Below are 23137 nucleotides of genomic sequence, written 5' to 3'. Positions count from 1 at the left end.
CCACAGCACTGGAAAAGGTCAGTTTTCATTCCAATCCCAAAGAAAGGCAATGCCAGAGAATGCTCAAACTACCGCACAATTGCACTCATCTCACACGCTAGTAAAGTAATGCTCAAAATTCTCCAAGCCAGGCTTCAGCAATATGTGAACCATGAACTTCCTGATGTTCAAGCTGGTTTTAGAAAAGGCAGAGGAACCAGAGATCAAATTGCCAACATCCGCTGGATCATGGAAAAAGCAAGAGAGTTCCATAAAAACATCTATTTCTGCTTTATTGACTATGCCAAAGCCTTTGACTGTGTGGATCACAATAAACTGTGGAAAATTCTGAAAGAGATGGGAATACCAGACCATCTGATCTGCCTCTTGAGAAATCTGTATGCAGGTCAGGAAGCAACAGTTCGAACTGGACATGGAACAACAGACTGGTTCCAAATAGGAAAAGGAGTACGTCAAGGCTATATATTGTCACCCTGCTTATTTAACTTATATGCAGAGTACATCACAAGAAACGCTGGACTGGAAGAAGCACAAGCTGGAATCAAGATTGCTGGGAGAAATATCAATAACCTCAGATATGCAGATGACACTACCCTTATGGCAGAAAGTGAAGAGGAACTAAAAAGTCTCTTGATGAAAGTGAAGTGGAGAGTGAAAAAGTTGGCTTGAAGCTCAACATTCAGAAAACGAAGATCATGGCATCCGGTCCCATCACTTCATGGGAAATAGATGGGGAAACGGTGGAAACAGTGTCAGACTTTATTTTTGGGGGCTCCAAAATCACTGCAGATGGTGACTGCAGCCATGAAATTAAAAGACACTTACTCGTTGGAAGGAAAGTTATGACCAACCTAGACAGCATATTCAAAAGCAGAGACATTACTCTGCCAACAAAGGTTCGTCTAGTTAAGGCTATGGTTTTTCCTGTGGTCATGTATGGATTTGAGAGTTGGACTGTGAAGAAGGCTGAGCGCCGAAGAATTGATGCTTTTGAACTGTGGTGTTGGAGAAGACTCTTGAGCGTCCCTTGGACTGCAAGGACATCCAACCAGTCCATTCTGAAAGAGATCAGCCCTGGGATTTCTTTGGAAGGAATGATGCTAAAGCTGAAACTCCAGTACTTTGGCCACCTCATGCGAAGAGTTGACTCACTGGAAAAGACTCTGATGCTGGGAGGGATTGGGAGCAGGAGGAGAAGGGGACGACAGAGGATGAGATGGCTGGATGGCATCACTGACTCGATGGACGTGAGTCTGAGTGAACTCCGGGAGTTGGTGATGGACAGGGAGGCCTGGCGTGCTGCGATTCATGGGGTCGCAAAGAGTCGGACATGACTGAGCGACTGGACTGAACTGAAAACGGTCCTATTTATTACGGCAACAGGAATGTTATCTGTCAGGCTCACTACTGTGTCTCCCAGATGATAGTGTGCACTAATATTTGTGGTATGAGGGACTGCCCTACACAGTTATGTTATCCACATTTCTTCTCTGATTCTCATGTCTGGCTTCAAGAAAATCTGTGAGTGGTATTTGCCTCCTCTGCCCTAAGGCACCCACGCAGGACAAGGACATTCAGAGCAGAGAGCAGGGACAAGTGCAAGGACCAGCATCAAACACCCAGGGCAACATCGCTGGAGGAGGCAGAACAGGACCCTCCACTCTGATCTGCTCATTCTCCCTCCACTTTAGTCTTTCATCGCCCACTCCTCCATTTACGGATCCAGCAAACACTTACGAGCCAGGCAGTGCTGGGTGTTCTGGCAGAAAACAGCCAAATCTCAGAGGCCGCTACCTTCACAGCCCAGCAAGTCCATCATTACTAGTGATGTCACAAATCACAATTCAAATAACAGAAAGAATTACGGCTGGACTGAGCCGCCCAGGTTAAATTCCTCTTGTAGCAAATAATACAATCAAAACAAACCCAGCAACCACAGACATGCCTGTGCGCATTTAAAAAAAAAAAAAACAGGTCTAACCAACAGTTCACTTCTCCCCAGCACTAGTCCAAACACTAGTCAGAGAGCAAGAAAACTCTCAGTAACAAGCAGGGTGCTGTGTGCTGTGAGCCATGGGCACAGACATGGGTGAACCAACCCAGGGGAGGTAGGGGACAGTCAGAGTAGAAGGCATTCTAAGAGGAAGACACAGACAGCCTCATACCAGTGAGAAAAGACATGATGTGCAGGAACTAAGAGCGTGTGCCCTAGCGGGCCACACAAAGCAAGTGGTGGAAGATGTGGCTGGAGCAGAAGGCAGGAACCAGGTCCCGACCAACCATCACCTTACAGGAGGGGACTTAAGGACTCCTGTCTGCCCACAAGACCCAAAACCCCCAGAGAGCAGTGCCTGTGCCTAGATGCCCACCTCAGGGCCTGCAGAGGAGCACCCAGGGAAGGCAGCGGGGATACAGACAGGGCAAACAGGCCAAGAGAGGAGGAGAGAAATGTGCAGGGGGCCAGGAAGCTCCACCTCCTCCAGGAAGCCTTCCTGGACTGCCACTTTCCCACAGCCACTCCTGGGCAAGCATTTGCTGAACCAGGTTTCTACTGAGGACCTGCGGTGTATGAGGCTGAGCCACTAGGAAATATCACTGTAATAGACCGAAGCACGCCAATACTGACATGCTTGCCCTGGTTCTCACCCTGACACTGTGTCCACACTGGGGCTACAGTGAGGAACAATAGCAACCCCTGCCTCACGGGGACCCAGGATAAAGCAGAAAAGACGCAAACAAGTGAGAAACACAAAACGTGAAGCGCTGGGAAGGAAAAGGGAAGGGACCTGAACCAGGGTAGTGATCGGAAAGGGTGGTCAGGAAAGCGGGCTGAGACCCACTGGAAGGACGGTGAGGTGCCATCCAGCCAGGAACCAAGCCGTGGGCAGGAAGAAGGCAGGGGAGGAGAGAGCCGGGCGTAGCTGCCATGGCAGAGGCCCCTCTAGTCCCACTGCTTCACCCTCAGAACTTTCTGCCGTGACCGCAGTATTCCAGGCCTGCGCCTCACTAGCTAGTGGCCGCGCGTGGAGCCCAGAGGGCATGAGTGAGACTTGAGTCTCCCGACAGGAGGTCCCCGAAGGGAGTCCACTGAGGCAGCACAGATCGGGGTCAACAGAAGGTGGACAGGCGGGAGAGCCCTCATCCTCGGAGCCCAGGAGGCACGTTTCAAGCCAAACGTGGAGGGAGGGCAGGAACGCCCGGAGAAGAGGCACGCGGGGCCGAGCTCTCCCTCGACGGCTCCCTCCCACTCGCGGGCGATGAGGACCATTCCGGTGCCCAGCAAGTGGGCACTGGGGCCCCTGGACAAGCGCTCCGCCCCCGAGACCCGCCCCGCCCCCGGCCCCGCCCCCAGGCCTCAGCCCACTGCAGCCCCGCCCCTCCCGGAGGCCCCGCCCGCCCCGCGCGCGCCCCGCCCCCGGCCCCCGCGGGCCCCGCGCGCCCCTTTCGGCGTCGGCCCCGCCTCGGGGAACGCGGCCCCGAGCCGACCCAGCCTTGCCCCGCCGGTCCGCCGCCGCCGGCCCGGCTCCTCCGCGCGCAGCCGCCTCACCTGGGCCTGGGTAGCTCGCGGGCGCGCTCCGTGCGCTCTAGGCGGGCGGGGCGGGGAGGGGGCGGAGCCAGGAGCCAAATATCACGTGACGACCCTTCCGCGCGGCGAGGGCCGCGAGGCGCTCCCGCCCGTCGCGCAGCCCCGACGCCTCAAGCCAGCCAATGGCCGCAGAGCCACGGACGCGCCGAGGGCGGTGTACGATTCGGAACTACAAGTCCCAGAGGGCCCCGCGCGGGCGGCGGAAACGGCCTGGGACGGCGGCCGACTGGGCCAGAAAGCCTGCGCCCGGCAGGCGCGCTTGCGGTCGCCGGGCTGTGTGGTCCTCGAGAGCCACGAAGTACCGTGCATCAAGTAGCGGCCTCGGGGCCGGCTTACTCGCTTCTCCGAGGCTATGTATTCCCATCTGCGGAGCAGGGTCACTTAGACACGAAGTGGGAGGACTCGCTTTGGACGCCCAACCAGATCTCAAGGATCTGAGAGGCAGTGCCGCTGCGACGCAGGGATCACGCAGGGCCTGGACTCGAGAGCCGAGGACAGAAGGGTCGGCGCCCAGGTCTAGGACGGCCCACGGGGACTGCCGAGAGGAGCCGCGCCCCTGGACGCCACGCCTTGATCCGCACCTGCTGGGGCGCAGACCAAAGCCTTTCCGCCGAGGGCCTTATGGGGACGGGTCTCCAGAGCGCCCGGCTGTGGAGCTGAAGGTGCGGGGCCACGCCCCGTGCTGGGGGGTGGAGGGAAGGAGGGGAAACGGGACCACACCTCCTCCAGGACGACCGCCTGCAGAGTGTGCTTCCTGCCGACCCAGCTCCCCAACCCCCAACAGGGTAGTCTAGCTGCGTCCCAAGCTGTTTTGGCACCAGGGACCCGTGGAAGACAATTTTGGGGGAGAGAGGAGAATGGTTTGGGGCGTTGCATTTATTGTGCACTTTATTTCCGTGATTATTACATGAGCTCCACCTCAGATCATCAGGCGTTAGATCCTAGAGTTTGGGGGACCCTGGTCTCGTGCCAGCAGGGCCAGCCCAGAGCCAGTGCTGAGTACCTGCTGCTTCCTCTTTATCTGGGGCAAGCCCTCTAGCGTCCCACCCCACCCCCCAGAAGCAGTAGCGCGGGCCCCTCCATCAGGACCTCCCCCTGGGAGAACCAGGAGGGAGGTTGGGTAAAGGGGACGTCTAAGAGACCCCCAGAGGAAGAACGGAGGGAGGAAGCTGCTGCAGACCCCACAAGATATCTGTCTGTGAGTCTCATCCTCCCCCCGTGCCCCGCTTCTGGAGGACCCTCTGCAGCGCCCACTAAAGCTGACCTCAGACACGCACAGGGCCGTAGTGTTCACTCCGTGTCCCCACAGAGCCTAGTCTGTTCCATCACCACACCTACACCTGTGTTGCTGGGTGATGTTGAGCAGTGACACCTCCTCTGGGCACATTTTCCAAAGCCTTGATGTGGGAGCCTCTGAGGCCGCAGAGTGCCCGAGCGCAGGCGTGGGAGGGGCAGGGTGGGGGGAGGGGGGCATACCACGTCGCCCCTGTCACCTGTGGGGGGGGGGCAGTGTCACAGGGGGATGTGTGCTGGGAAAGTTCTGGCACAGGCCCAGCACCCCGCAGGGATCTGACCAAAAGAAGAATCTTGCCCCCAACCATTCAAGAGCAGTCTCATCACAGCCCCAGGCTCTTAGAAAACTGACTCCAGCATGAAACTCGTAACAGCCTCCCAAGGTATTTATCACCAAGCAGGAGTGGCAAAAAAAAAAAAAGTAAAAGAAAATCCCAACAGGAGCATTTGAGTGTCATCTTTGCTAATCACATCCTCTGTGAAGGAAGAGTTTGCCCCCCCTCCTAGGAAGTAGCAGAGCCTGCTTCTTCTCCATCCTTGTGGGAGGAGGCATCTCCACGCCCCAAAGAGCCATCTGTCTGTTCCACACCCACCACCCAGGCTTGCTACCTGGCACAACGTCCAGACTCCTCTTGCCAAATCTTATCCTGTTTGTCATCACTTATTCATTCAACAATCTTATTTCCAGTGTCAGGCAACATACTAAGCCATGGGGATGCCATACAATTAGTTTTGGTTGCTAATGACAGAAAATTCCAATGACAGTGACTGAAACAAGATCAGTGTGTACTTTCAGTATTACACATTCTAGCCCAAATAGGCTGTAAGGCTGGGAGGGCGCCCCTCACAATCATCAGTATCCCAGACTGGTTTAATCTTGTTGCTTCTCTGATCTTCAAAATGGGCCCTCTGCCTCATGGCACAAGGTGGCTGTGTAAGTGCCAGCCATCACATCTGCTTTTCAATAGCAAGAAGGAGATCTGGACAGTGGGAAGTCACTCATCCCCATCCCATCCTTTTAAAGACACTTCCTAGATATTGTACACCTGCTTACACCATCATCCCCGCTTGGCCAGAACTGGGTCCTTTGGGTACTTCTAGTTGAAGAAGGCAATGGCATCCCACTCCAGTACTCTTGCCTGGAAAATCCTATGGACGGAGGAGCCTAGAAGGCTGCAGTCCATGGGGTCGCTGAGGGTCGGACACGACTGAGTGACTTCACTTTCACTTTTCACTTTCTTGCATCGGAGAAGGAAATGGCAACCCACTCCAGTGTTCTTGCCTGGAGAATCCCAGGGACGGGGGAGCCTGGTGGGCTGCTGTCTACAGGGTCGCACAGTCGGACACGACTGAAGTGACTTAGCAACAACAACAAGTTGCAAAGGAGGCTAGGAAATGTCTTCCTCCCAAGGATTATGTTCCCAGCAGCCATCTGGGCTCTTGCACCAATAAGACGGTGGCAATGGGGCCTACCTAGCAGCCTCTGTGAAGACGCAGCCCTTGTCGCAGTGCCTGTGGTTTGTTTAGCAGGTGGGCTGCAGGTCACACAGATGTGCGTGGGAACATGGGTGGAGGCTGTACAGGAGCAGAATGGGGGTGTGGGGACCCAAGGGGGCTGAGGGTCAGGGAAGGCCCCCTTGACGAGGACGCGTAGCATGGGGAAGTCTTGAGGGATAGCCATCCGTCCTGACCGCGCCAGCTGCTCTGCCCACCTCTTCTCTCCCTCAGCCACGGGGGGCGGGGGGCGGGGTGCTGGCCCTGGTGGGGATGGGTACCCGCAGGTCCCAAAGGGCCTCGGCGGCTCTGGGGGCCCAGGCCTGTCACTGACACCCAGCCAAGGCCCCACCTCTGCATCACTGGCGCCCCTTGGGGCTCTCAGCCTGTAATGGCCGCAAGATCACGGGCTGCGGGGTTGAAGAGTACCTCCTACCTTCCACTCCACAGCACGCAGTTCGGCCCGAGATTACGGTTCTCGGTGTACACGCTGTGCGGCGGTACTTGGACCCAGGTGAAGCTGGGACCCCATGAGGGTGGTGAGTGTGCCGGCCGCGCTGGGCCACGGGGCAGCCCACAGTGCTCCTGTGGGAGGCGAGAGCCGGAGGAGTGGGAAGACAGACATCGGAGGGGACACCTTGGGGACCAGCCGAGGCAGCCAGCGCTCCTGGGTGCTTGCTTCTCTGTCTTGGACACAGCCACGTTCTGTGGCCCCCCGGGCAGTTTGGTGGCCCCATGGCTGGCCCTGGACACAGGACCAGGAGCAGCAGTGAAGGACGCCCCTTTCCAGCCGCCATGAGCCAGCCCCACGGTCCTGCGTGCGTCCCCCTTGTCACCAGGACGTGGAGGGCTCCCCCGGTTTGAGGGCCCCCGGTTATCACCGGACAAGCCCCAAGAGGGAATGGGCCCAGGAGAGGGGCCGTCTCATCTGCAGGTGACCGAGTGTGAGAGGAGAGGGCAAGGTCAGGAAATGGACAGAGGAGAAGGTACCGCTTCTGCAGGACCCTGAGCCCAGACGATCAGCCCAGCGCCGCTTCCCAGGGGCCCAGGGAGTTGGGGTGAGGAGTTGGCAAGTCTGTGAGGAAGACAAGTCAACAGCAGGGGGCAGGGAGAGGTCAGGGTTCTCCCAGCACCCAGTGAGGGTCTGGCTTACCCCCAGGCAGGGCGCCGGGAGCTGGGCCTTTGGTTTGAACTCCTCTGGGAGTAGCATGGTAAGTTCTCTCTGCCGAGGAGCCCCCACACCAGGACCAGCGTAGCTCCTGCCTGCAAGCCCCTGATTTCCTCACAGTTGCTCCATGCCCCTGTGAGCACGTGAGCACGTGGACAGCGCCTGGTTCTTTCGATATCGGGTCTCTTTTTAGGGACAAATGGGCTCCTTCTTCCCTCCCTCTTCCTCTTCTCTCTCCAGTTGGGCCACCAGACCAGTGGCCACAGCCACCGACTGCCCAGCCTCCCACCAGCCCTGCAGCACATCCTCCCAGCTCTACCACAGGCCTGCAGGGTGGCAGCGACTCTGAGCCTTGGCTTCCTCAGGCCTGCGACACGGACCACAATGTGCCCTGCTCTGCGGCCTGACGCGAGGCTCGTGTGGGCCGGCACCTGCCAAGCCTTTCCAGCCCTTAGCCCAGGCCTGGCCCGCTGAAGCCCCAGGGCACGTGTGAGCACGTGGCCTGTCCGATTTATCACTGAATCTTGGGTGGTGTCAAGCGCTACTGCCAGGCGCCATGTTGGTGCTGCCCTCGGCATCTCAGAGGAGCAGAAGGAGACAGGGAGGCCCACAGAATCACCTACTGGGCGCTAAGTCTGTTGTTTTTTATTATCGCCTTTCAGTCATGTTCAGCTCTTTGCAATCCCACGGACTATAGCTCACCAGGTTCCTCTGTCTCTGGGATTCTCCAGGCAAGAACACAGGAGCAGGTAGCCATTCCCTTCTCCAGAGGATCTTCCCAACCCAGGGATCAAACCTGGGTCTCCAGCATTGCAGGCAGATTCTTTACCTTCTGAGTTAGAAGGTCACATTCGGAAACAGTACATTTTTCCCAGGGTGTTGGAAAGATTTCCCAGAGAAGGAGCGTTTGGACTGGGTGCTGAAGGATGAGTAGGAGTTTGCCAGGCAGGACTGGTTTGAATCTACCGTGGGTGCTGCAGAGGGTTACCGTGTCCACCTCCTGGGTGGAATTCTATCCAAGCTCCTCTAACCCGTGGGGATTTGTCTGGGCTCCCCCATCTCCCCTCCCCTCCTCCCTGCACACACTGGCACAAACACAGTCACACACACTCATGTACAGTCACACACCCTCTCACACTCAGAGTCGAGAACTGGCTTTGGTGCACTATCCCCCATCCCCACCAGCACGTGCAGGGAACCAAGGTAACAAGATGCTAATGACAAAGGTAAACTTCAATGAGAAGAACATTTTACAAAATCACAACTGTGTGCTTCCAGGGCCCCCTCCCTGCAACCCAGAGAGCTGCTGAACCTCACGACAGTGCTGCCTGTGGGCGGAAAGCCCGCCAGCCCCACCTTCCGGGCTGACGCAGGGGGTCTGTGGCGGGGCTGAGTGGGAGCACCCTCCCCAGGACCGGCTCCACAGTGCCCCTGTTCTGCCAGCTCACGCACCTGTCTGATTTGGGGGCATGAACCCCCCATTCAAGGCCCTTCCTGGGCCACCATCATCCACCATAACATCCAAGTGCCTTCAGGATGCCAACCCAAGCCCACAGCACCAACTCTCCAGGTGCGCCTCTCACCCGTGCCCGGTCGGTCCCCACCCTTCAAGGCTGGCCCTGCCACGGAGTTGCCGCTCCAAGCTGCCCGGCCCGGGGCTTGCTCTTTCACAGCACTGGAGCCTGAGCTCCTGGCTACGGGTCCAATGCTCGTCTCTCTCTCTCTCTCTGCTGACTGCCCAGGTCCCCAGGGCTGGAGGCTCTGCTGTCTGTCCCTTTCCCTGGGGTCCCCACGACTCCTCAAGCTCTAAAAGTCTCTCTCTCAGCCCAGATCCCTGACTGTCCCTTCTCCCTCTCAGATACCTGCCCCCTGGCCGAGCTGTGGGCTCTGAAAACAGGTGGACAAGGGGGCTTGAAGGGTATGGCTGGGGACTTCTCCCTGCAGCCAGCAGGCCCTTTGCGCCTTTACCCTTGAGAGTGTCCGGCACGAGAACAGACGGCATCTCTGGCCCTCAGAGGTGATGGAGGCCGAGAGAAAGGGAATCCAGGCTGGACCACAGTGGCTGCTTCCCCAGCCTTGACTGCAGGGAGCGCCCAGGGTACGAGGGGTGGGATGCAGGTCTTGGACCTCCGCAGGCAGTACAGGGCGACTGGGTGGCGTTACCCTTGTGTTGACAGCGGAGCAGACCACCGAGGCAGGCTTCTCCCTCGTTTCCATCCAGGTGGGTGGTGATCAAGGCAGGCATACCAGCTGAGTGGGGGTCCAGCATGGGGACACACGCCCAGGCCTCTGCAGTGCCGGCTGGGCACAGGAATGGTGGTCCCTGCGGTGAGATCAGGGAGGACCAAGCCCAGCCCAACCATGACCCCCTGTGGCCCTGTGTCCTAAGCCACGTCGGCATTTCCACACATTCTCGCTTGGGGGCACCACCACCACGGGGGGCAGAGCAGAGTCTCCCGGCTGGGGAGCACACCCACGTTGCCTTTATGGTTTCGTGAGCCCCCCTCCCCCTGCCCCTGCCTGGGACTCCCCCACCAGTCCTCCAGGTGAGTTCCTAAGCCCCTCCTCCCTCCATGTCTTGACAGATCCAGGGAGGACTTGCCATCCAAGAGCAGTGGCTGCCTGGAGGTGAAGGGGGCGTGCCCTGATAAAGCACAGTGGCGTGGCTTGCGCACTGCACGAGCCCCTTGGGTTCAGCACTTTCCGGCCGTTAGTTCATGTCCTTCATCCGTCCACCCTCTCAACTTTCCATGCATCTGCCCACTCACCCACCCATCAAATCCTTCCATCCATCATCCATCCATCCATCCACTCACCAAACAAATATTCACAAAGGGTCTTGACCCAAGCACAGGGGCAGCAGAGACTGAAGCCAGAGAAACCCCTGTCCCCTCCAGGAGTGGGCATCGGGAGAGGGGAGACGACAACGTCCAACCTCCACCCAGCTTGTCACCCCTGTTTCTATGATGGGAAAACTGAGGCCCAGAGCCTTCAGAGAAAGGAAACATCCTGTTTCCTTGGCACCATAACCAGGAAGCAAGAGGGGCGGTGCCAACATGCCCCAAGTGGAGGGGATCTGGGGTCCATCCCAGGCCTGCCCCACCTCCCCAGAGCCTTGGCTCTCTGCCCCTCGGCCCTGGGTGCCCACCAAGTGGGTGGGCAGCACTGACGGCAGGAGGCCTCGGGCACGTTGACTGTACTTGGCGATCACTGCAGTATTTATAGGGCTCGACGGGGATAAAAATAAAGTGAGGGGGCGCTGCGGGAGTCACCGTGGCACTGTGGGCCCTGCCTCTCCTGCCAGGAGTCCAGTTGGGCTGGGCGCAGAGGGGAGGGGCAGCAGCGTGTGGGCCCCGGACAGAGCGTGGACTTGCCGGCGGACGTCACGCAGCTGGTGCCCAGCTCAAAGCGGGATCCCCACAACCGCCGCCCCCCTGCTTCTCCTACCCAGGCCTCCCAACAGCCAAGGACGGGATCCCTAGACTGTCCAGCAAGGCGGGGCTCAGACCAGGCTCAGGGCCGCACCTACGCCTGAGGCTGGGTCTCCGCCTGGCCCGGAGGCAGGAGGTCCCCCCTGGGGCTGAAGCCCTGAGTGGAAGCGATGCTCAGGTCCCGTCTGGGAACCTGGAGGCCTGGGAACGTGTCCTCGTCCGGCATCCAGGTCTGGACCCCGTCCGAGTCACTCCCCTGTGAGCCCCTACAGGCAGCAGGGTGGTTCCATGCGGAGGAGGCACCTGCAGCCCTGCACCGTCTAAGGCCCCCACCCCTGGCCTCCAGCCATGAAGCTTCCCCTCCAGCTCCATCCCACCCTCTATTGTTTTTAATTCATGTATTTTAATTGGAAGCTAATGACTTTACAATATTGTAGTGGTTTTTGCCATACACTGACATGAATCAGCCATGGGTGTACATGCGTCCCCCATCCTGAACCCCCCCTCCTGCCTCCCTCCCCATGATCTACTTTTGCTTCGAGCTCTGCTGCTGAAATCCAGCTCCAAGAAGTCACCGCGTTGGGAGGAGCAGGGTCAGCGGTGAGCAGGCCTGGCCCCTGCCCCGGACCTGGGGCTCGCAGTGGCTTCGGGGGTGGGGGGGCAGGCACCCCTTTCTCCTTCAGGCCAGGCACGAGCTCCCCAGCACTGCTGCCAGCCACCACCAGCCCGGGACGAAGGCGCCTAGCGCAGCCTCTCCCCCACCCACCCCAGGAGCTGCTCCGGTCCACTCTCCACAGTGAACTGCCAGCAGGCCAGTCTCTCAGGACCCAGGGACAGGACTCTGGCTGTGGGCCACCACCTCCCTGCCCCCCACCCCGGACTGGGTCGGGGTCTCACCGGTGACAGCTCACCCCACTCCTGAGTCGCACAGGAGTGCAACTCAGGAGTAGGTACCCACACTGCCGTCAGCAGCGGCCGTGGCGTGCACTCCCCCACCACTGTCTTGCTGCCACCGTGGGAGCATGGACACCTCCCGTCCCCGCTGTCACAGCTGTGCGTGGTGGCCACGTCCCCTCCGCAGGGCAGGCGTCAACACTCAGCCCCACGGTGGCCCCATCCACCCTCACCTTTCCCCCACCCTGGGGAGGCCCACCAGCTCTCAGTCCCAAGAATGCTGTTTGCCTAACAGAGGCTGGTTCTTCCGTCCATTTAGTGACAGAAGAGGATGAGAACTTTGGAACCAATGTCTCCGGGCAGCTTTCCTGGTGGTCCAGTGGTTAAGAATCTGCCTGCCAGTGCCGGGGACACAGGTTCGATCCCTGGTCCAAGAAGATCCCACGGGCCTTGGGGTGATGAAGCCGATGTGCCACAGCTACTGAGCCCATGCTCTAGAGCCTGAGAGCTTCAACTACAGAGCGTGCACGCCGAGAGCCCATGCCCCACAGCAAGAGAAACCACCGCTGTGAGAAGCCTGTGAACCTCAGTGAGGAGTATATACCCCGCTTGCTGCAACTAGAAAAAGCCCACATGCAGCAACAAACACCAGCACAGCCAAAAATAAATAAGCCTCTAAAAAGAAGTCTAAAGGCTCAGAGGGCCAGCATCTCATAGGAAGATAAAGGCTTTTCTCAAGAGTCAAAGAGGGAAGGTTGCTGTTAGGCAGTGTGGGGAGGGTCCACACATCTTCAGAAGGTCAGAGGACGATGCTCCTGCCACCCACCCTTCCTGAATTCTGGGTGACTCGGCCGAGTGGTCAGTGATGGCTTTGGACCGTGCCTGCCCCATCACGTGGCCCGGTTACCTTCACCCTGGCCTTCTGCATGTGGGGTGATGCTTCGCTTGGCAGGTCAAGCCTAGACCCTCCCTCATGTCCCAGATGGAGGGTCTGTGACTCCCCCATGTTGGAAACACAGATAATTAAATGGGGGGACCCATCCCCTCTTACCTTCTCCCATTTGAAGATAGGTGGCGCCCCAGTCGGCCTCCCAGATGGCGCTGGTGGTAAAGAACCCACCTGCCAGTGCAGGAGATGTGAGAGACGTGGGTTTGATCCCCGGGTCAGGAAGATCCCCTGGAGAAGGGCCTGGCAACTGACTCCAGTATACTTGCCTGGAGAATCCCATGAACAGAGGGGCCTGGTGGGCCACAGTCAATAGGGTCACAAAGAGTCGGACACGACTGAAGCGACTGAGCGCACGTGCACAGACACCCTGGTGGTTGAGGCCGTAGGGCGGGGAGATTGGTGTCAGTCTCTGGGGTTCGGTTCTAGGTAGGACGGTGCAGGCACACACACCCCCTCATGGAACGTGGCTATGAAACCTGGACAGATCACACAGAGCAGCTGCGTGAGGACTCTGGCGAGTGAAGGCAAGCAGGTGCCTGGGAAGAAAACTGGACTTTGAAGCACCCTCAACTCACTGGCGGCTTCTCCCCTTTGTCCCTCGGGTCCTGCAGCTTAGACTCAAGGCAGGCTGAAGTCTGAAATAGGCATCAGAGCCACCAGAAGAGTTCAGAGAAAATCCCTCCAGTTATGGCTCAAGGAAGAGGGTAGAGAGATGCCCAGCTTATTTTTCTTTTCTCTGTCATCACCCAGCCCCCAGGCAGTCCTCACAGTGGCCAGCTTGGCTTTAGCTGGCGACAGCAGTGGGCCCGCGGGCGTTCAGTGTACCAGTGGAGGGGAGATGCCCTCTCCAACTAGAAGCTGTGCGCTCAAGAATGCCAGTTCTTTCTCACCTTTTTTTCCATCACCCCCTCCTCACTCCACATGGTCCTGGATATGGACACAGCCCTAGGAAGTACACAGCAGAGCATTCTAATGAAAACCCCTCCCTTTGGCCAAAGACCAAAAGGAAGGCATCCCAGGAAATGAAGGATCAGAGAACACAGAGAAGGGGTGTGGGAAAGTGACCCTTACGTGTGTGTGATTGCCAAGGGTCAAGCTAAGCGGGTGTGGACGATGAACGGTGTGCCAAAAATCTAAGAAACGAGCTACAGGGTAGACACTACCCAAGCCCAGAACGACCGCCGGACGCTCACACAGGATGGATCTGAAGAGCAACAAAAGGCTCTAACCTCTGACCTGACGCAGGAATCCCAGCCCCTGAAGACTGGTCAGAGCCTGAACGCGACTGGTTAGATTGTCTGCTCCAGCCTAAGTATCTACATCTCCATGGGACTCAGACAACATCCAGAGCCTATAAAGTAGTATTCAAGATTTCTAGGATGCAATCCAAAACAATTTGGCATACAAAACAGGAAAATCACAACTTGTGTTTTGCATGGAACAAAACAATAAACAGGAGCCAACTTGAGATAACACAGATGTTAGGATTACCAAACAAAAATTTAAAAGCAGCCGTTATAAAAATGTTCCAATAAGTATGGGCAAACACTCTTGAAATAAAAAATATAGAAACCTCAGGAAATAAAGACAAGAGGAAGAAACAAACGGAAACATGACAGCTGAAAAATACGTAAGCAAGGTGAAAAGCACCGAGGGGTGGAGTCCCAGAGAAGAAGGCGAAAACAGAGGAAATCACTAGTGGACGTGAACACAGGCCAAGTCAGAGTCTCTGGTACGAGCAGGAGGAGAGCTGAGATTAAGAGAAGAAAAACATAGCCTCTGGGACCAGAGGGATACTATCAGAAGGTCTAATATTCCCAGACTCGGGATCTCAGAGAGAGACAAGAAAGTGTGACGCAGAAAAAATATTTGAAGAAAAAATGGCTGAAGATTAGTTAAAATACATAATCCTACAGGCTCAAGATCAGTGAACTGAAGAAATTCATTGTCAGATGCATCAAGATCAAACTGCTAAAAACTAAAGACAAAGAATTAACTCATGAAAGTGCAAAGAAAAATAACGAATTATTTGTAAGGGGAAAATTATCCAAATGACTTTGACTGTCTCATCAGCAACCACGGAGGCAGACAGAAGGGCCACCCTTGTTTGCCAAGTGCGGTTCAGACTTCTATGTCCAGCAAAATACCTTTCGGGAAGGAAGGTGAAATGATGACATTCCCAGATGAAGGACCTCTCTCTCTGTGCCAATTTTGCAACTTCCTGTGAGTCTATCGGGCTTCCCTGGTGGCTCAGTAGTAAAAAACCCGCCCGCAATTCAGGGGATGTGGATTTGATCCCTGGGTCGGGAAGATTCCCTGGGGGAGGGCCACTCCAGTATTCTTGCCTGGAGAATGCCATGGACAGAGGAGCCTGGTGGGCTACAGTCCATGGGGTCGCAAAGAGTCAGACACAACCAATGACAACAAATGTCTGGGGCGAGGGCCTCAGAGCTGGGACGGCCGGGCCCCGGGGGCAGTCTGGGTGGGACAGCAGCTCGAGGGCCGTCCCTGCCGTGGCGCTGAGACAGACCGCCCCCGGCCAGCGGGGCCCGGCCCTCCACACTCATCTGTGGCTCCCCGGCTCCCCCTTTCTGCCTCCTCCCCCTTGGTGTCCCGTCTTCCCCACCTTGACACTCTGAATGCAGCGGGGCCCTGCCCCATTACAGTGGAAATAAGAGATGGAGAATGGCACTTATTGGGCACCTACTGTGTGTGGGTCCCTGCTGGTCGCTGACACACCACACCCGTGAGGGGGACACCTTCGCCCCACTTCACAGATGAGGTATCTGAGGCCCAGTTGGAGGTGGCAGTGGGCACAGGAAGGGCTGGGATTTGAACCCAAGGCCGCCTGAAGCCAAGGGCCCCCCTCCCACGCCACAGCTGGTCTTGCCTCTGCTTCTGCTTTGCCCTCTGGTCGCTCTGCGCCGACTGTCCACCACCAAAGGGGAGGGGCAAGGGGGCAGCAGCGATGCTGGGCGGGCCTGGAAACCACGCAGGGACTCCTTTCAGTTCAGGGTGGCTGGGGCTGGGGCACCCAAAGACCTCTGAGTGGGAGCCCGGCCCAGGCGCCTGGCTGCCAATGACTACTCACGCCGTCAAACTGGGTTGTGCTAAAAACTGCCTCCCGCTGCAGGAGAGGACTTGTTAATTAATTAAATGACACTTTGGCTCCCTGCATGGCCAGTGAGTGAGAACGGCCCCCGTGGTTCGAGGATCTGGGGCGAGGCAGGAGGGCAGGAGGCGGGCGGCTCAGGTGGCCGGTCAGGCCGCTGGGGGCTCGCTGGGCAGAGGCCAGGCCCTTCTGCAGGCCTCGTAGCCACACGCAGCCCTCGGAGGCCGGGCGGGCACAGGCACAGTGGGGGTGCAGGGGTGGCAGCACCACGCTGCACACCATGCCCGGCCCCTCCTCTGAGGCAGGCCAGCCCATCTCCTCATCTGGATGGTCCACCTCTGAGTGGCTGTTCCCGGTGGGTGGTCTGCCCCATGCCCGTCCATGGGGGTCTTCCCTGTCTTGGCCCACGCTGCCTCCTCCCTGCCCAGAGTGGGCATATGTCTGACCATCTCTGTGTCCCCCGTCACCTCTGACCTGGATCTGAGGCTTATGCCCCCAGTGATCTATGGATGACCAAGGGAGGTCACCCCTGGGCCACGGCTCCCACAGGGGATACGGCTCCGCTTGCCAATGGGTGTCAAGTTCTGGCTGAGGGCTCGGCCCAGGCGTGAGGGCAGGCCCTGTGCTGGGATCACCTCAGCACTCCTGTAGCCACCGGGTTCAGGCCCTCATCACCCAGTGCCCCTCCTTCCTCGGAACAGAGCCCTGGGTCTGCAGGGGGTGAGTAGCTGCCAGAATAAAGACTTCACTGTGGGGCAGCCCAAGTCTACTTTCTGACCAACAGGATTCATAGGAAGTGATGAATGGGAAGCACCTGTAAAGAGCAGAGCAGACCTCTATTCTCTGCTTTGCCTTCCTACTAGCCAGAAGACAGACGCAACAGCTGGAGCTCAAGCAGTTACCTTGCACCATGAGGTACAAGATGTGTGATGAGGAAGACTGTGTGGGGTGCAGGTGAGGATATGGATGCTGATTCACCCTGCTCTGTGAAGAGGGCCATTATGAAGGCAAAGTCAAGGCGTGAGGATAAGGCAAAACAAGGAGATTTCAGAGAAGCCGAGCTGGAACCTTGATCACAGTTTGCCTGAAACCCATATTGTCTTCATTTACAGGGGTCAATCCATTCCCTTTATGGTTTAAGCCAGCTGAGATGGATTTCTGTTACTGTCCACTGAAACCTTCCCAATAGATACTGTGGGGGGAGACAAGTGCTGTGAGAGAGGCATGCGGTTCAGTTGCCCTGTGTGGGCAGGGTCCTGAGGAGGGAAAGGAGGCTGGGGCACTCAGGGCAGGCTTCCTGGAGGAGGAGGAGCACTTCCGGGCAGTGGGGCGAGGGCGTGGGGGCTGGGCATGGGGTGAGCAGCCCTTCAGACGGGGGCAGAACTGGTGTCTCCTGGTTGCCAAGCCCAGGACGCTGCCAGTCTCCATTCGGCCCAATTTAAATTTCGCAGATAGCACCTCTCACTTTCCCTGGAGCTGTGAAAAGCACAGCATGACCTTTATACAATCCGGGCAGCTTTATTCCTCAGGCCCCCCAGATTCTCCAGGGCAGACAGGCTTGCCACTCCCCCCTCCTCTGGCCACACGTACATGCCAGGCGGGCGCGCACACACATGACAAAGCCACGCACCTGTGCTGTCATGCCCGTGGGTCTCCACAGGTGTCCTGTGCTAGTGTTCACGCTCACACACATGAGTGCCCTCGTGTGTGACCTGTGCGCACACTGGTGCGCCATACCCATGGCCAAGCCCCCGTGTGCATACTTGTGTCCTTGTGGGTGTACACACTGACACAGGTGTGGTGCGTGTGTGCAGCACGGGCTCTGTGCACACATACACACACACACACCAGCATACACACACGCATCTCAGGGCCTGCGGGGGTCCCAGGAGCTCAGCACCTCCCCTCACTCTTGGTCAGGTGGTTCCAGGCCCTGCTGGCTGTGCCAAGAGGTGGGGGTGCCACATTTTAGGAGGTCATGGGGGGTGAAGGTGAGGAACCATCCCCCACCCTCAGATCAGCGCTTGGGCTCCAAGGGCAGGGAGGGGCCAGGGCAGGGAGAAGTCCTGGGTCTTTTCTCCTTGTATTGGTTGGAAAATAGCCTTCCCCACCTTCTCAGGGCCTGGGGAGCTGAAGATCTTCACGCATCTAAATCTGGGGCCGGCAGGTCGCGGGCGCCATGGGCACAAAGGAGGTCAGCCCAGGAGGGACAAGTTCCACAGCCCTGGCCCCGTTTGTGACCCACATCGCCTGCCAGGGCACTCGGGGCACTGCCAGAGTGAACGCTGCAGTGAGGTTCCAGGGGTGGAGGTGAGTGGGGTATGCTGAGACTGGACTCCCTACACAACACACACACACACACACGCACGCACGCACACACACACCCTGGCCCGCTGCCCTTGTAGACACCCCCAGGCAGGCCCCCTAAACCCTCTCCCTTCCCTCACCTGATCCAAGAAGCTGGGCTCCGGCCCGTCCTGGGCAGGAGCCAGACTCCATAGCCCCTCATGCCAGGCCCCGGGTGACCCCAGCACGGAGCCTCTGCTTCATCACCCACACTGCCCTCTGACCACCAGGGGCACCAGGGCCCTGCCCCGCCTGCCACGTTCCATCCCACCCCCAGCTTCGGGGAAGAATCTGACTGCAGAAACGGGAGGTCAAGGAACACGGACGGCAGCAAAGTGAAGTGACTGGCCCCAGGCCTCAGGAGCTCGAAGGGTTGGAGCTGGCGTTTGGGGCCGCCTGCCCGCAGACGCACACGCAGGGCTCCCATCCCAGGATGCTGGCGTCCCTGGCCCCTGAGTCCACCGGTCCTCACCGCCAGCCACCTGCACCACCCGTCTCCTTGGTGCCATGCCCTCCCCCTGGTAACCAGTGGCCCGCTCTGCCAGCCCAGCACCCGGCTGTCTGTGGGGCCACATGCCTCCCGGGACCGGAGCTTTCCCCCGGGATTCAGGTCCTCCAGCACACGGCCTCTGATTGAAGCCGCTGGGCCCTGCTCCGGCATCAGGTACGCCTCGCCAGGACCTCTGGGCTCCCGCTCGTCCCGCCTGGTGCCCGGCCTCGTTCGGGCCCGACTGACCCCTATCCAGGCCAGCTCAGCTGGCCGCCCATCCCCTCTTCGGACGGAGCAGTACCCAACCCTCTTGGCTGCCTGTTTATTTCTTCCCTCTTTGCGTCTCACTCCTTTTTCTCCCTCTGAATTGGCGCGGAGTGGGGAATTCACCCTCCCGGTTCCCAGCCCAGTACACGCGCCTCTCTGCGGCCTTAATTATCTAATTTGTAATATTTCATCTCCCCTCCCTTTCATCTCCCTCCAAACACCCCGACCGGTTAAAATAAATATGTATTTTTAATTCTGAGGCGCCTCATTTAATCTGGCGGCAACGTTCCGCCACTCGCTGGTATGCATCTCCGGCTGAGTCACACTCCAGCCCACCAGGCACACCGGCCCCCCTGCCCACCCACCAGGGGGCTGCGTGGAGAGAGGGCTTGGGGCCATGTGCCCGGGAGGCAGGCCCAAGACAGGCCGGCAGCGTGCTGGCCCAGAGGTGGCCCTTCCCGGGGAGGCCACAGGACACCACGAGGAATCCCAAGGCAGCTCCTGGCCGTGAGCACGGCCCCAGAAAGCCAGCCTGGGGCGTCCAGAGTCACTGCCCTACCTCCTCCCGGGGCCTGGCCAGGCGCACGGGGAGGGCCTGTTGACTGGTGGGGAGAGGCGCCCTGGCTGGAAGTGTCTGCCCCTTCCCCTCTGTGGGTGTCTCCGGCTGCTTCTCCCTTTCACTGGGCTAGGTCAGCAGGTGGACCTCACCCGGGGTGGCTGCTCTCAGACCACGCGGAGGTCATGGCCACCCCCCCTGGAGACCCCCATCCCTGCCCCGGCCTCGTCTGCCGCTCTCCTCTCCCCACCCACCGAGCTCCACGCGTCAAGCTTGACAGGGGAGGGGTGGCACCTGGCCTGGCACCTGGCCTGCCTGCAGCAAGGGTGCCCGGGAAGACAGGAAGCCAGAGCCCCAGCCCTGCACCCCGTGGCCAGGCCCGGCTCTGACAGGGCTGGAGGGCTCATCCAGGGGCACCCGGACCCCTACTCTCCCAAAGGCCTGTTGGCACACGCTGCCTCTAAGCTGTTGGCCTGAAGGTGATTTAACGTCCTTAAGTCAGTGGGCATCTTGGCTCCTAAGTGAAGTCTTCCTGGCTAGTTGGTTTGTTCATTCACTCAATCATTCACTGGGTCATTCGTCCACAGAGAGCCTGGCTGACAAGGAAGGAGGGCCCCAGGGATTCAGGAATGAGCCGTGTTGGAAGACGGGGTCTGAACCAGGAAGGCTGCGAGCTCAGGGCTGAGGCAGTGGGCGTGAGACAAGCCCCCGCCCCGGGTCTCTCTCAGGCCCCAGAGCTGCCGCTCCCACCAGTGCTCAGAGCAGGAGCCGAATCCAGGTTACACCCAGACCCGGGCCCGGCCCCCTGCCTTCCTGCTGCTCTCAGGGGCCGGCAGGCAGCAGGTCTGAGTCCCTCCAGATCTACTCCACTGACCCGCTCCAGCTGACCTTTCCCTTCTCCCTTTCCACTCAGCTTCCTAGGTCAACAGGGTCACCTGAAGGACCGGGAAAGACGAATGTAAACCACAGGAGATGCCCATCTGTGCCCCTAGGCAGGACCTGCGCCAAGGACAGGAGAGGTGACAGCCAGCGCCCCTCGGGTGCTGGACAGGTCAAGCTTCCAGGGCTGGACAGGTCAAGCTTCATGTGCCCTTTGACGCAGACCTTGTCTTCCTGGATACACGCCCTGGAGAAAGCCCACCCCATGACCCCCAGGGGTCACCAGCAGGACAGGCCTCACAGCTTGATGCAGAGAAAGCGGCCGGGCACTGCTGGAAGCCCGTCCACGCAGCCACATCTGGACAAAGAGAAGCTCTGGGAATGTGGTTGGGACAGAGGACAGGTGAAAAGCCCGAGGCCTGGTCCAGGGTGGAGCACCTCACAGCGGAGAGGACGAGGAACCATCACTTGCGTTAACCCTGCAGACAGAGTCGAGCTGATAGCTGAAAGGAGTTTAGCCTGGGACCACCCACCCGTGTCACCACGCACATGACGGGCATGGTTTGGATCAGTGTATGCAGCCTGGAGACGTAAGGGAAGACGCAGAGGCGTGATCGAGTCCAACACGGGCAGAAGAGGGCGTGCTGGGAGAGCCACAGAGAACTCGCCCACGTTGGTGAGGCTTTCTCCCCCTAAAGCCAGAAAGATCTCAGGAAAAACACTGAGCTCTGCTGAAGCTGGGTCCTGGGCTGGGGTCCCCAGTCCGTGTTGCCCCCATACTTGTCAGCATACTTACATGACGTTACTTAAGATATATATGTTTTAAAAGAGAAACGGCGTCCATTACCTCTGCAGCATGATGTGGAATGCTGACAACTCAGCAGTCCTGGAGGCTCGCGTGGGCACAGTGTCCCCCAGAGGGAGCAGGGGTGCAGGAGACCCTTGCGGCGCCTTGACCATCAAGGATGGCCACCACAGAGTGGGGCCCCTCTTGGACCCCCTGCACATGACTTGGCTGGCTGGTTCCCAAGGCCGCCATTCTACATCTGAGCCCCTCTTTAGCGTTCAGGGAGCCTCCCCAACCTGCCCAGGGGCTGTGGTTCCCCCTTTCTCTCTCCCTGAAGCACTGAGCCCACCAGCTCCCAGGGACACTCAAGTTGGTTGATTCTCAAAGGCTCCTTTGCAGCCTCAGCTCCCTCCCTGGGAAAGTATGAGCCCAGCTGGTGACACCCGTCAGGAGGGGCAGTACCCTGTGCGAGCCGGGGTGCATTGAAGACATCCACACCAGGCAGACCCATTCTCTACACCATCAGAATCACCACTGTCCTTACCACACCATCACCACCACCACCACCATCACCACCACTAGCAGAGCCATCACCACCGCCATCTCAACCACGACCACCACCGTTATCAGCACCACTACCTCCCCCACCACCACCACCTCCCCCACTACCACCATCTCCCCCAGCACCACCATCTCCCACAGCACCATCTCCCCCAGCGCAACCATCTCCCCCAGTGCAACCAACTCCCCACCCACCACCATCTCCCCCTGCGCAACCAACTCCCCACCCACCACCATCTTCCCCTGCGCAACCAACTCCCCACCCACCACCATCTCCCCCCCAACCATCTCCCCCAGCACCACCATTTCCCCCACCACCACCATCTCCACCACCAGCACCATCTCCACCATCTCCACCACCAGCACCGTCTCCACCACCAGCACCATCTCCACCATCTCTATCATCATCACCAGCAGCACCATCACCACCACTCCCCTCTTGTATTAGCCTCTGGGTAGAGGGCCCTGCCAGTCAGGGCAGGCAGTTGGGAAGAGCTGGAGGAGGCGCAGGCCTGAGGTCCTGCCGCGGTCTTTGCGTGTCGCGTGACCTCGCACAGCTGGCTTGCCATCTCTGAGCCTCAGTTTCCCCACCTTTAAGAGTAGGATTATGCTCCCTGACCTGTCTGTTTTTCCATGTTGCTTTGAGAGTGAAATAAATTGAACTATCTGAAGGTGTTATGTAAATTTTGAAGTGCTGAGCAACTGTTATTCTTTCTTCTCAGTATATAAAGACCATTTCCCTCTCTTGGCCCCCCTCCCAGCAACCACATACTTGCCGGGTCTTGGGAGTGCTGCAGTTCCAGGAACCAACTCCAGGAGCTGGAAGAGGGATGCCACCTTTGACTGGAATGCAAACAACATGCAAGTGAACATGCGAATCCCCAGGGAGCCTCTGGGAGAGCCGCACCTGGCCCTGGTTGGGCTGCCCTGCCCTGGTCTGGTTCAGGACTGGCGGGGGGAGGACAGGGCTGCGGGGATCCAGGGGGAACAGGGCTGGGTGGAAGGAGAGGCTTAGAAACCTCTGCCTGTGACAGAGAACACAGCAGGTCAGTGTGCTCGCCACGTCTCTGCTCCACATGGTGTCCACGTGTCTCCCGGAGGTGCCAGCCTCCCTCTTTCATCTCAGGTGTGGCATCCGTCCCACTCCCCGACCCCCTTCTCGCTCTTCCCTCTGCCCTCCCAGCACTTTCCACAGGGGCCCTGGACTCTCTGTCCACCGCCAGCGCTTGGGGTCCGACAGCGAGACCAACAAGAGCCCACACCCACAGTCCCGTCTCACAGTCCCAGGGAGTCACCTGATGGACCGGGGGTCAGAGGCCACTCC

General features: G+C 58.6%; 1 protein-coding gene across 8 annotated transcripts in view; it reads right to left on the bottom strand.

Annotated features, from left to right (window-relative positions):
- TSNARE1 (t-SNARE domain containing 1) overlaps window positions 1–3594 on the bottom strand; it is a 117413-nt gene extending 113819 nt beyond the window's left edge. For 7 of the 8 annotated variants that reach the window (XR_009497077.1, XM_059893308.1, XM_059893307.1 and 4 more), the window contains exon 1: window positions 3548–3586. The gene's annotated coding sequence lies outside the window, so the exon portion shown is untranslated. 8 annotated transcript variants of the gene reach the window in all.
- Between the last annotated feature and the right edge of the window lie 19543 nt (window positions 3595–23137).

The sequence above is a fragment of the Bos taurus genome, chromosome 14 (assembly GCF_002263795.3).
Source record: "Bos taurus isolate L1 Dominette 01449 registration number 42190680 breed Hereford chromosome 14, ARS-UCD2.0, whole genome shotgun sequence".
Classification (NCBI taxonomy): domain Eukaryota; kingdom Metazoa; phylum Chordata; class Mammalia; order Artiodactyla; family Bovidae; genus Bos; species Bos taurus.
Note: the sequence above shows the minus strand (reverse complement) of the source record. Positions and strands in the feature narration are given on the sequence as shown.